Genomic DNA, 13,741 nt, shown 5'->3' with positions numbered 1-13,741 from the left:
CGGCTACAGGAGCCTGGTGTAAGACTCAGCAGCACATTCAATGTTGCAGATCCTCGACCCGATTCTCCATTGTGGCGTCAGACTGGCGACAGGTGTCTTCCACACTAGTCCCCTACGATTCCGCTGACAACAGTTGCTTGCGTTATACATAGTCCGCATCCATGCCTTGCCCAACCACCCAAACCACAGGCTCCTTTTTCAATCTTCTGCACTCCCCTCCCCATGACGGCGGCCTAGGTCGGGTGTCTCGATCGCGGCCCGTGGTCGTTCCCTTCTCTCGTCACTTGAGTCCTTTCCCCCTATCTCCATCCTTCCGGCCCTCTTCTTCTACCCCTCCTTGGTCCCTCCCTCGCTTGCGGCTTTGCTTGGATTTGTCCTGCGACTCCAAGTCCTCTGTTCCACCTGGCAGTCTTTGTCAACAATTCATGGCTTTTCTTGCCTCATTTCGCGACGCAGATGTAGTCTACACCGATGGTTCTGTGGCCGATGGACACACTGGGTTTGCTTTCATCCACGGCGACTACGTTGAGCAGCATTCCCTGCCTTGTGGGAGCAGTGTTTTCACTGCGGAGCTGGTGGCTTCTTATGGTGCACTCACTCACCTTTTCTCATTTGTCATATGCAGTGACTCCCTGAGTGGATTGCAAGCACTCGACCAGTGTTTTTCTCGGGACCCTTTGGTGCGCGGTATTCAAGATGCTGTTTTTGCTCTCGGCGAGTGTGGTTGTTCAGCGACATTTGTGTGGATCCCGGGCCAGGAAACAAATGTGTCGATCAGTTGGCCAATCAGGTCACCACTTCGCCACCCCTTGAGCATGGTCTTGTGGAAAGAGATCTCCAGTCAGCCCTACATCGCAAGGTCTGCGATGTCTGCAGCTCTGAATGGTGTGTCTTGAACATGCCAAATGAGCTCCACATGGTCAAATCATCCACGGCTGCATGGAACTCATCCTTGAGGGGCACGCGTAGAGACTCAGTTGGTCTCTGCCGTATCTGAATTGGACATACACAGTTGAACCACAGCTATCTCCTTCGCCGTGAGAATCCGCCCAAGTGTCGCTGTGATGCAGGGCTAACAGTGGTCTGTCTGCTGATGGACTGCCCCCTTTTAGCCCCCTTGTGACAGTCCTTTAATTTACCAGCTGCACTTCCTTTAATTCTAGGTGATGATGCCTCTATAATAGACTCAATTTTACGTTTTATCCATGCAGCTGGGTTTTATCACTCACTCTAATGTGGGTGCTCTCGCATGATTTCTCAGGCTACACCCACTCCAGCGACTTAATAGTGACATGGATACCAAAATAGCGTCTTTCATGGTAACAAGTTATTTTGGTACCTCTAGCCACACTTTCCAGCTGGAGGTTCTTCATTTGTCGTTGAGTGGTTGACCTTTTACCTGATCCATCAACCACTGTAGTCTGTTTTACTCTATTCAACTATTTGCCCTGTTGCTTGCAAGTGTTCTCTGTTTTGTATTATTGCGGTGTTCATTTTTGCTCTGTACCCCTTGGTCTTCCCTCCCTCTGGGTGCAGAGGTTACGCTTCTACTGTATAAGCCATTTACAAGTACGTCTGTTTCGAACAGGGGACTGATGACCTTGATGTTTAGTCCCCATCAAACCCCAAAACCAACCAACCAACCGACCACCTAGTCTGGAAAATTTCACATTGATCTTCTTGAAGACCAATTTGGATAGCAGAGAAAAAACTGGCCTACATTTTTGAAGATCGTAAAGAAATCTGTGATAGGTGGACTGATCAAAGTAAATTATTTCTATGTTTCATAACCATAAAAGGGATACACACTATTTTCTCACTGTTCTGCCTCTCCCTGTGTATCAGATTATGACAATGGTGTTAACAGCTACTTACCATGTACCTCAGTGGCTGCAAGAAAACTGAAATGCAATGTGTGCTAGAACAGTCTAGTTTTTCACAAAGTCATTAATTATGAGGAGTGGGTCATGCATATAAGGTACTCAGATACAAGTAGCCTACTTGACATAAGGCCATTTGTCATTAAGGTTGTAATGTAGGCTACAGCTATGTCACTTTTTCAAACTTGTTCATTTTTAATCTGAAAAGCCCATATTGCAGGAGTATAACCACACACACGCACTGAGGGTTTGATATTGTGTAATTTGTCATCAAATTTTCAGCAGCCTAATTTGTGTGACTGTCAAATGATTGAAAACATTCTGAAAATTATACTGTGTTACAACAAATTTGTTACTGGTGTAATAAAAAATACACACCATGCATTCAGTCAAATGCTAGCAATAAGAGAAAGCTGGAAACTTTAAAAAAGTGACAATCCTTCTTAATGTGCCTATTCCAGTAGCATTGCTACAGAACTGAACACTTTCAGTATCAGTGCAGCAAACTGCGATGTGAAGAGAGCAGATTGTGTTAAGGATCAGTTTGCGTGATTGGTTGTCTTATAGTACTGTGTTGTGAATAATTTTCTAATTTGACTTTATTCATTCATACATAAATACAACTATAAAGAAGAAGACATCTTTGTTTTTCCTTCCGTTTGTTCCTATACCATTCGACTGTTTGCAGTGTAGCTCATAAGCTTTGAGTTGAGCTCATGTCTTCAAAAGTTTGTCAGGATAACAATGTGTAGGTACATTGTAAAAGAACCTCTGGGATGTGGTAAAGTTAGAATTTATTATAGAACAAAAAAATGAAACAGCGATTATGACAGAAAGCAAGGACTATTTTTTGTTTCACTCTCTCGTATGCAGGATTGCTTCAATGCATTGCTCGAAGTAAGATTGTATTGTGTGATTCGGAATAAGAGAAGATTTAATAACAGCATTAACTATTTTTATTGAAGTGAAGTGGAGCGGAGCGAAGATTGGAGGATTTCCTTCATCTTGAGAGGCACTGGTGTCTTTGGAGTCAGCTGCCTGCATCTACAATTGAAATGAAATGTAATAGGAAGTCCACGGACCTATTTTGTAAGATAAAGAGAAGTGTAAGAGCTTTCAGAAGACAACATAATGAAAACAAATAAATAAAAAAAGGATGCAAGGTAAAGTGAAGCAAGACTAGCACAGTTTCGTACACACAGATCATTTACTGATAATGCAATTGCACTATCCATTAATTTTTTTCCCTTTATATTACTGTTATATAAAAACTGGTGAGATAAGTACAACTAATTCAGCCTACCAGTTGTAAGTAGGGTTTGTTAACTATTATTATAGAAAGAGATTTCTGTGACATTGTTATTACTCATAAAAACTAATCATCTGTATTACCTGTTTACATGAATCACAATGGGGAGCAAGTAAAGCAAAAAGGAAGAAAATTTTGGAGAGAAATAAAAATTGGACCCAGGTTACATGAAATTTTCCAGAGTAAGCCGTTTTGTTCGGCGCAGCCAAGATAGGATGGCTTTGCAAGTTGCTTATATGCTTAGGCTTGGTAGCACCTCTTTTGATGTAGATACATAGCATTTCCTTATTATTGCCTTCCTTGAATTTTATTGTGGAAAATTTACCATAATTTTCCAGTGTGATACACGTTGTCAGTAAAACAAAGAATTGTGACACAATAGTTTGCATATCATAATAGATTAGATACGAAACAGGCTTAGACATCTTGTAAATTACACTTAAGAGCAATAATTGGCATATGAAATTTTAGCATTTCTTGTGAAATTTTTATTTTTGCATATTCATACACTGCAGAAAAATATGTCCATTGTTGATAACAATAGAGAAAACGCAATTGGCTGAGGTGGGATAGAATTGTGCAAAGTTCAGGTGCCATGCACGTCTACCACAAAAAGTTCATGTAGGACAGATGAGTGTCCCAGTTGTGACAAATGATAGTGATGCTCCACAGCAGAATAATCTTGACGATACAATGTTTACGATTGACAAGACAATGTCACGCAGCTCCCAGAGTGAAATACTGCTTACAAATGAAACATGGAACAATGCAAATACATATTTGGACAACATGTTACAAAGTAGATAGTACCCTTGGTAGTAAAGCTGATGGACTGCTATGACAGTTATTACCTGACAAACTTGAAATTAGATAATGTGTATGAACACAGTAAAACAGCAAAAAAAAAAGTGTTACATAAAATATAAAAACAAGAACAAAAATAAGTATTTGCGAGTCAGTCCCACCGACGTTCAATGACTTAGCCAAGAATTTTCACACTGACGAAATATTGAATGATATGAAAAACAAGCAAAGCTTGAAGTACTTTCTGAAGTTAACAATAACATTACCGAGTTGAAACAGAAGGTAGATGCTTTTAATAACCATCATGACTTGTAGAGCAACAGATAAAGAGAATCACAGATGTGAAGACGAATATTGAAGCAACCCAAAATGAGTTGTGTTAGACAGTAAAAAAGTTACCCATGTTGCATTTTTAACACACCAACATGCGCACACTGCCATGCAAGTGGAATAATTCACAGCCAGAAAATGTGTCAAGGCAGATACGAGCCAACGATTAGCAGCCACAATTGGCAAGCGTGCTGTAATGCGCACGAAGCACCCTCCTCCCACCACTACACTTAATTTAGAAACAGTACAAGTGTTCCCATAAGATTCTCAAACCTATGTCGCAAAGATCAGCCTTGCGCCGAATTCACAAAAATCCCACTGCACATTCCAATTCTTGACGTGCAGTCGGCTGCTACTGGTGTTGCTAGTTGTGACTGCTGATGACAGATGCCGTAGCAATCAATTCATGGAGTGAGTTGTATGTTTTGCGATACTCTGTCTCTGACAAGCAAGCAGAGGTGACATAGGCGCGAACACAGGAAGCTTGCAGCCCCTCGCTGCCTGCAGACACCGAACAGCCACACTAGGAGGGCGGCCTAAGTCGTAGGCGAAATGTGCTCATTCGCTTGTGTGCGACGTCAAGCTCTAAATAAGGCTGTCACTAGCGTGAGCGTCGTGTAAAGTCGGAAAAGTCGTCTGCGTGGGTGAGTGGCATGTTTGGGGAGCGTTTCGTAGTTTGCGCAGTGCAATGGAGACGCGGAAAGTTGTTGTGGCCCAGTCTTTTGCAGTTGGACGACAAGAGTGGTACACAGTAGTAAAGTGCGAGGCAGTGAGTTGGCATGAACAGTCGAGTGCACAATGGGTCTTCAGATGTGCTTGTTACCTCAGGTGCTGTGTGATTGTCGACATGGAGTGAAAACGGAGCAACTTGTGACTGTCCCTTCAATTTAAGACGTTAAAAACGGACGGAATTTGCAGTCGTAATACCAGAGCATCGAAACTACTTGGAACTCTTGCGTATGTGAACGTGTCCGCGCCTTTGTACTCTGGTCCCTTCACCCCTGCAAACCAACCAACCATCGTGTCCGTGCACATAAGAGTAGCAAAGAACGGAGAACAGCGCAGCTTGGTTGTGCTTGGGGGCGTAGCTCAGTTGGTAGAGCGTTCGCTTTGCATGTGAAAGGTCCCGGGTTCAAGCCCCGGCGCCTCCATGTTTCGTGGTCAGTGCGTGGTAAGTGTTGGTCGCGGCGAGCCTAAAGGCACGCAAGATGTTGCAAAGCCAGCGTCACAGACTCGTATACTGACGTAAGGAGAGCAAGACGTAAATGTGAGGACCGGCTGTTGTCCAGGTGTCATCGAGTGCAAATCTGCCTTAGGTATAACGGCCTAACCTCAATGAAGTCTAGAGAGTGGACAACACGTTCGTCTACCTCAGAGCGTTGGCCGAACGCTATTTTCGACGTCGTGCGTGCCACTTTGATTTTGGCCAACTACGATTCGATACAGAATGCAGGAAACCTGAAAGACACCCTCACGGACACATTGAGAGTAGTGTTTGTCAGCGGAATAATGGGAGTGCAAGGGTCTGTGCCATTGATATGGCTGTATGTAGCGCAGTTCGTCAGCAGGGGGCGTAGCTCAGATGGCAGTTCCGCTTTAGACGCCGTGCAGTGTGGACGTGCCTAGTCTTCCGCTCCGCCGTAGCGTTACGTATAGTGGACTATCGTTTTTGTTTACGTGTTGTGTTGCAACTTCTGTGAGTGTTTCTCCGTCGTTGTTTCGTACCTTGTGTTAGTTTCTGTCCTTCTTTCAGTGTTTTTTGTGTAGCGGTTTCGACCGCATATTTTGAAAATGTCGTCCCAGGTTATTCCTCGTCAGGCTACAGTTAGTTTTACTTTTGACAAGTCAACCCGCCATGTGCAACCTAGTTCCCTTGAGATTCATGATTGGTTGGTAGATACCTTTGGTGTTCATTCGGATCTGGTGCACACTGCTTATTTTGATACCGAACTGTATGTTTTCTTTGTTAAGTTTATGGACCCACTTCAGGTTGATAAAATTCTTTCTAAATATGGTCATCAAGTTCTCTTTCGGCATCGGGATGATTCCGTAAGTACCGTGCTGCTTTCCAATGCTTCCATCACGTATACCAATGTTCGTGTTTACAACCTTCCACCGGAGGTGGATAATGTCTATCTTAAGGAGGGTCTACAAAAGTATGGTGATGTAAAGAGCATTCGCCTTGAACGCTGGTCAAGCCAACATCGCCTGCAATGTTACAGTGGTATTCGTTCAGTCGAAATGCACGTTAAGCAGAATATTCCATCTCACCTGCAGATCGGTGGATATCGTGTCCATGTAACATATAGTGGTCAGGTTGGCACCTGTTTTTTGTGCAATGAAAGTGGTCACGTGCGTACCGACTGTCCGCGGAGGGTTTTTGTTTTAAAAAATTCTCTCGAACAGCGTCGCAAGTTAACGGTCGCTGACCTCGTTGCAGGTGGTTCTGCTCTTGGTGTAGCACAGTCCAGTGGTAGTAGCGCTCCGCCACAGGTTTTGCGCACCCCTGACACAGACTTTCCTCCTTTGCGTGCTAAATCTGATGTTGTTCCGTCTGTCCCTCAGGTGGGTGTGCCACTTTTGAATAATAAGAGGCGTCGCCCACACGATGGAAATAGTACGGATGAGGATCTCCCTGAGATGCCCCAGTCCGAGCGACCGGCATCCTCCGAGCCACTGTATACTGTAGCTGCTCCCTGCTCTCCTGAGGTAACGGTTACGGTGGCGGCTGCTGGCGCCCCTCCGGCCTCCGACGCAGCTTCTCTCGAGTCGGATCGTCGGTCGGGCCTGTTGGCGCCGTCTTCCGAACCGGCTTCGATGTCACAACAAGTGGAGCCGCGACAACTTCCTGCTTCGCTGCCCCATACCTCTGCCAGCGGAGCTGCTCCGCTTCCGTCCAACTTTGCGGCCTCGGACCTTCCTGCTCACGATTCGCCTCCGTGCAGTCCATGTTTGCCGGAAGCTAGTGTAAGTGTTGACCATTCCGTTTTGTCGGAGTTTCCCCCCGCGACCCCGGATCCCGCATGTGGACCGGCGCGGGTGGTGTCGGATACAGAACTTGACCCTCCTACGTCACCGGCGGCTGAAGCTTCCTTGCCCGTCAGCCGACGCAAGTTACGCGTTCAGCCGAACGTTAATGCTGTTCGTAAAAAACCGAAGCGTAAGGGATCCGCGGAACGGGGTAGCAGTCCCCCTCCCTCGGATGCCTCCGTCTCCCCTGCTATGGACTGTGACGTTGGTGCGTCGGTGTAGGTGATTTCCTTTCTCGCTTTTCTCTCTATGGTTCAAGCATACACATTTCTTACCTTAAATCTTAACCGTATTGAGTCCGACGTTCGCATTGCCTCTTTGCGGCAGTTTATTTACGACGCCTGTGCGGACGTAGTGTTCTTGCAGGAAGTGTTGTTTTCTGATCTCTCTCTACCTGGATTTCAAACTGTTTTTAATGTCGCGCCGGAATATTCAACAGGAACTGCTCTTTTCTTTCGAGAGGGCATTCCTATTACTGACATTGAATTCCTTGACTCTGGCCGTGGGATTGGTTGTCGTCTTTTTGATCTCCGCCTCGTTGTTTTGTATGCCCCCTCTGGTTCGGGTCACACTGTGGCTCGCTCGCGCTTTTATAAAGAAGAGCTTATTTATCTTTTGCGCCAGAGTCCTCGGAGTCTCCTGCTCGGAGGCGATTTTAATTGTGTTTTACGCCCTGAAGACCAGTCCCCCAATTTTAATTATTGCCGTGATTTACATGACTTAGTTCGTACGATGCATCTGCGTGATGTTTGGGAACACAAATATCCAACCCTGGTGAAATATACGTTTTTTACCGCGTCCTCATGCAGTAGACTCGACAGATTCTATTTATCTGATTTTTTATGTGATAAAATTCTTTCTGTCGATGTTATTCCTACTAGTTTTTCTGACCATTGTGCTTTTACTGCAACTGTAAATCTTAGTCACCAACCTGCAAAACTTTATCGTTCCCAGTGGATGTTAAATGTTTCCCACCTTGCCGACAGTGCTATGGATGATGTTATAAGTGGCGTGTGGGAGCGATGTCTTCTCTCTGTCCCGCGATACCCCTCCTTGCTGGTTTGGTGGACTGCGTTTGCCAAGCCCAAGATTCGTCAGACTTTGATTTTTTACTGTGCTGCAAGGGCGCGTGATTTTAAGAACACGTATGAATATTACTACTCTGTCCTGCGTGAACTATATGACACAGCGGGTACCTCTCCTCTGCGGATCCATGATGTTCGTCGTATTAAAGCCAAGCTCTTGAGCCTTAAACGACGACAGATGGATGGTCTGCGAGTTAAGTCGAAACCTCACTCTCTTGTTGAAGGTGAGCTGACATCCTTGTACCACCTGCTACGGCATCACACTCGTCGTCGTCGCTCCTTCATCTCTTCTCTTACGGTGGATGATGGACGGCAGCTTATTGCACAGGAGGAAATGATTCGTGCTCTTCACCAGTATTACACTAGTCTATATTCTGCCGATGATTCTGGTGAGTCTCTTTCGGAAGATGTCTTTGGGGATCTAACTGCGACGATCGCGCCTGACGCGAACGGCGAATTTCTCCGGGAGTTCCAGGTAGATGAGGTTTTCGATTTTATTGCTCGCTCTCCGTCCAGTAAATCGCCGGGTCCAGACGGCCTGCCTAAAGAATTTTATCTCCGTTTTTGGCCTCTTTTGGGTGGCATTTTTACGCAGATTTTAAATGAGATTGTCAGGGGGATGGATGTGCCTGCCGATTTTAAAGTAGGGAAAATTGTTTTAATTCCGAAGTCTTCTGGTCGTTTATCTGCTGCCAATCTTCGTCCGCTCACATTGCTGAATTTTGACTACAAGACAGCTGCTAGAGCGCTCAATAGCCGGTTGTCCTCTCTGCTTCGGGGTGTGATTGGTGCACATCAATGTTGTTTTCATGATAGATCTATTCTGACACCAGTAGCCGAATATCGGGATGTTGTCTCGGTTGCGGCGGTTACAAACGTACATTGTGCCTTTGCCTTTCTTGATTTTCATAAGGCTTTTGATCACGTCAGTCATGTGTTTTTAGATCGTGTTTTAGGTACAATAGGTTTTAACGCTTCATCACGTGGTGTTCTTGGCAATTTGTATAGGGGAATAACAGCTCGAGTGTCAGTGAATGGGCAGCTGACGCCGCCCACTGCTATCCGCCGCGGAGTGCCTCAGGGTAGTCCGCTCTCTATGTCTTTATTCGTATTGTCCCTGGAACCGCTGCTTCGGACTATTGCTCTCAAGCTTCAGGGTATGTCCCTCTCTGGTGGGAAGCTCTCGGTTAAGGCATATGCGGATGATGTCGTTGTTCTCCTCCGTCAACGTGATGATATCCCGTTGTTGAAAGGGGCAGTTGATGCATACTGTCGTGTCTCTGGAGCGCGTCTCAATCAGGGTAAATGTAAGTTCCTTGATATTCGAGGATTTCGCGATGCTGACGTCCCTTGGGCCACTGTTGTCGATCGCCATACGTCCTTGGGGATTATCATTGATCGGTGTCCTCTAAAAATGGCGGCTCTCAATTGGAAATCGGTCACCGAGAAGATACAGGGGGCTCTGATGGTCCATGAGCAGCGCTCTGCTACCATTTTGCAAAAAGTCAGAATTTTAGACACCTACGTTCTATGTAAAGCTTATTATGTTGCTCAGCTGTTCCCACTTCCCATGATGGTGGCGAAAAGGTTGCGCCAATTGTCTAGCAGGTTTATATGGAAGGGCCATCTATTCAAGTTACGTTACGAGGTAATGACGAAACCGCGTATCTCCGGAGGCTTGGGCCTCTCTGACATTACTCGCAAGGCGTCTGCTTTGTACGTCCGCCGAACGACTCTAATTGTTACGCAAGAAGTGACTTCAATTACATCCAGGCTTTTTACTGTTGTGCGTCCGGCGAGCCTTGCTCCACCTGTCGATGTCGGACGCCTAAATTTTAAGTTGAAACACATTCGGGAATTTTACATTGCGGTGAGTTACCTCGGTGACGTCTTCTTGCGGCGACCGGTGCCAACGACCAAGGGCTTGATTGCCCGCTGGGAGGGGCTGGCCGGTCCCAATCCAATAGAACTGGCGTCTCCATCTGTGTCCTGGAGGAACATCTGGAAGAATGTTAGTCTGCCGATCCACTCTATGGCCGTGGCGTCCACGTGGTATAGGGTAATAAATAATTTGGTTCCCACCAATGTACGACTGCACCGTATTGGTCTTTCTGACACGGACACCTGTACTCGGTGTGGTCTCGTGGATACCCTTGAACATCGATTCACCTGCTGTGGGCACCTTGCTAATTGGCGTTGGCTCAGGAAACAACTTGCCTTTGTCACTAGGTCTGCTGAAGCCGCTTATACTATTGACATCATCGTCCGGCCCGATTCTTCCTTTTTTCCGCGAACGAAGCTCCATACCGTCATGTGGTTGATTGGCCATTTCGTACATTTTGTCAACAGTTGTCATGAAGAGGATGGACACCTAGCGTTTCGGCAGTACATGCTTACTGCTTACTGGCAGCGCTTGCGATTGCCAGGCCTCCGAGATGATTTTGCCAATATGCTTAGCCTGACATTTGAAAGAGAGGGTGTTGGCTAAGGTCACCTGTGTGAGCCATTTTCTTTTATACTGTTTCTGGATTTGCCGCCTTTATGTATGTTTCTTCTCTACACCAGGACTGAAGTTTCCGTGTTTTTTTTTTTTTTTTTTTTTTTTTTTAATCTTTATTTCACAAAGCAGTCTACATTATATAGTCATGTTTTAGGATTTTAACTTCAGTACTGTACTTCTTTTGAAGTGGCTGTGTTGTGGATGTTCCTTAATTTTTTTTTTTCAATAGATATATTTGTTAGAGGAATAATAATTACGCTTTCATTTGCTCATAATGAGCTGAGACTGAATTGCAGGCATTTAAAAAAAAAAAAAAAAAAAAAGTGGCCGAGGAAAAAAAAAAAAAAAAAAAAGATGGTAGAGCGCTCGCTTAGCATGCGAGAGGTACTGGGATCGATACCCAGCGCCTCCAGAATTTTTAACACACCAACATGCGCACACTGCCATGCAAGTGGAATAATTCACAGCCAGAAAATGTGTCAAGGCAGATACGAGCCAACGATTAGCAGCCACAATTGGCAAGCGTGCTGTAATGCGCACGAAGCACCCTCCTCCCACCACTACACTTAATTTAGAAACAGTACAAGTGTTCCCATAAGATTCTCAAACCTATGTCGCAAAGATCAGCCTTGCGCCGAATTCACAAAAATCCCACTGCACATTCCAATTCTTGACGTGCAGTCGGCTGCTACTGGTGTTGCTAGTTGTGACTGCTGATGACAGATGCCGTAGCAATCAATTCATGGAGTGAGTTGTATGTTTTGCGATACTCTGTCTCTGACAAGCAAGCAGAGGTGACATAGGCGCGAACACAGGAAGCTTGCAGCCCCTCGCTGCCTGCAGACACCGAACAGCCACACTAGGAGGGCGGCCTAAGTCGTAGGCGAAATGTGCTCATTCGCTTGTGTGCGACGTCAAGCTCTAAATAAGGCTGTCACTAGCGTGAGCGTCGTGTAAAGTCGGAAAAGTCGTCTGCGTGGGTGAGTGGCATGTTTGGGGAGCGTTTCGTAGTTTGCGCAGTGCAATGGAGACGCGGAAAGTTGTTGTGGCCCAGTCTTTTGCAGTTGGACGACAAGAGTGGTACACAGTAGTAAAGTGCGAGGCAGTGAGTTGGCATGAACAGTCGAGTGCACAATGGGTCTTCAGATGTGCTTGTTACCTCAGGTGCTGTGTGATTGTCGACATGGAGTGAAAACGGAGCAACTTGTGACTGTCCCTTCAATTTAAGACGTTAAAAACGGACGGAATTTGCAGTCGTAATACCAGAGCATCGAAACTACTTGGAACTCTTGCGTATGTGAACGTGTCCGCGCCTTTGTACTCTGGTCCCTTCACCCCTGCAAACCAACCAACCATCGTGTCCGTGCACATAAGAGTAGCAAAGAACGGAGAACAGCGCAGCTTGGTTGTGCTTGGGGGCGTAGCTCAGTTGGCAATTCCGGCTTGAGCCGTCGTGGAGAGCGGACGTGTTTACGCTGTGCTCCGTCGCTGCTCAGGGCAAGGCAAGTTTGCTGCTGCTTGTGACGCCATATTGTGTTGATTATCTTGTTATTAGTTGATTTTTCGTTCCGTTATCAATACATTCGTTTGTGCTGTCTGGGTGCTCCTGTTGATGTTTGTGTAATGGTGCCAGTTTGAAGATGGCTTTGATTTCTAGAAGAGATACTCTTAAGTTTACTTTTGAACGTGGATGTGTTAAACCGTCTGCCCTGGAATTTCAATATTTTGTGATTGAACAAGTCAAGATTCCTTCCGATGCTATTACTGGAATACATTTGTCGCACCTTGCAACAGTCGGATTTGTTAAATTGAAGGATTCTGATCTCTGTAGTCGTATCGTTGAAGAAAGTGGTGGTGTTATGAGATTTACACGTTCTGATGGGAGTGTTACCGAAGTTCACGTCTCTTTTGGTGGACTTGGTTTGCGTACGGTGCGGATATTTGAACTTCCTTTCGAAATCCCTTGTGATCATGTGAGCGAGGTTTTACGTGCTTATGGACGTGTCCTTTCTATTCACGAAGAAAAGTGGGGAAATGATTATCCGTTGCCTGTACTGAACGGCGTGAGGCAGGTTCGAATTGATTTGCTGAAGCACATCCCGTCCTTCATCAGTGTATCCGGGTATCGTGCTTTAGTTATTTATGATGGACAGCCGCGAACTTGTTCTATATGTAACTCGACGGAGCACATTCGCGCCGAGTGTTCGCGACGTCGGATCGCGCAGTTACCACCCGGAGATAGCGTCACGCGCTCACCTGGCGTTGTAAATATACCGCTCTCGTATGCGGCTGCGGCTGTCATCGCTCCACAGTCCCCTCCCGTTGCGACAAGTGTCATCCAAGCGACGGGTACCGACCATGTCTCTCAAGCAGTTCCCCTTCACGATTCCACGGTCTCTGACCAGGGCGAACCTGCCTTACCCCGGCTACATAACGAAGTGCCAGTTAACCCAGAGGTTTCGACTGATACTCCCCAGCGTCGAACTGATGCGACGGTGCTCCAGGAGTTGGAATACTCAGCCACTGTCGGAGTTACTCTGCCTCATTCCCCACCGGATGACGGGCAAGATATTGTCTCTTCCCCGCCTAGATCGCGAAAAAACAAGAAGAGGCGGATTGCCCATCCGGCGGCGGCGCACGAGGTCCCAAAAACCAGGGAAAAGTTGCGTCAGATTACGAAGATGGACGATGACCAAAGCAATGATGGACCAGAGGAAAATAAGGATATTTCAGATAGTTCAACGTATAGTCCAGATAGGGAAGATGGTAGAAACCCTGTAACACACAGGTCTAGAGGAGGGAT

At 46.1% G+C, this 13,741-nt stretch overlaps 1 non-coding gene across 1 annotated transcript; it reads left to right on the top strand.

The window, feature by feature from the left end:
* Nucleotides 1-5,401: 5,401 nt before the first annotated feature.
* On the top strand, nucleotides 5,402-5,474 carry Trnaa-ugc. Its single transcript has one exon. It is a non-coding gene; the product is annotated as a tRNA-Ala (tRNA).
* Nucleotides 5,475-13,741: the final 8,267 nt, after the last annotated feature.

Source organism: Schistocerca piceifrons, chromosome 9 (genome assembly GCF_021461385.2).
Source record: "Schistocerca piceifrons isolate TAMUIC-IGC-003096 chromosome 9, iqSchPice1.1, whole genome shotgun sequence".
Lineage (NCBI taxonomy): Eukaryota > Metazoa > Arthropoda > Insecta > Orthoptera > Acrididae > Schistocerca > Schistocerca piceifrons.
This window is presented reverse-complemented; position numbering and strand designations above follow the sequence as displayed.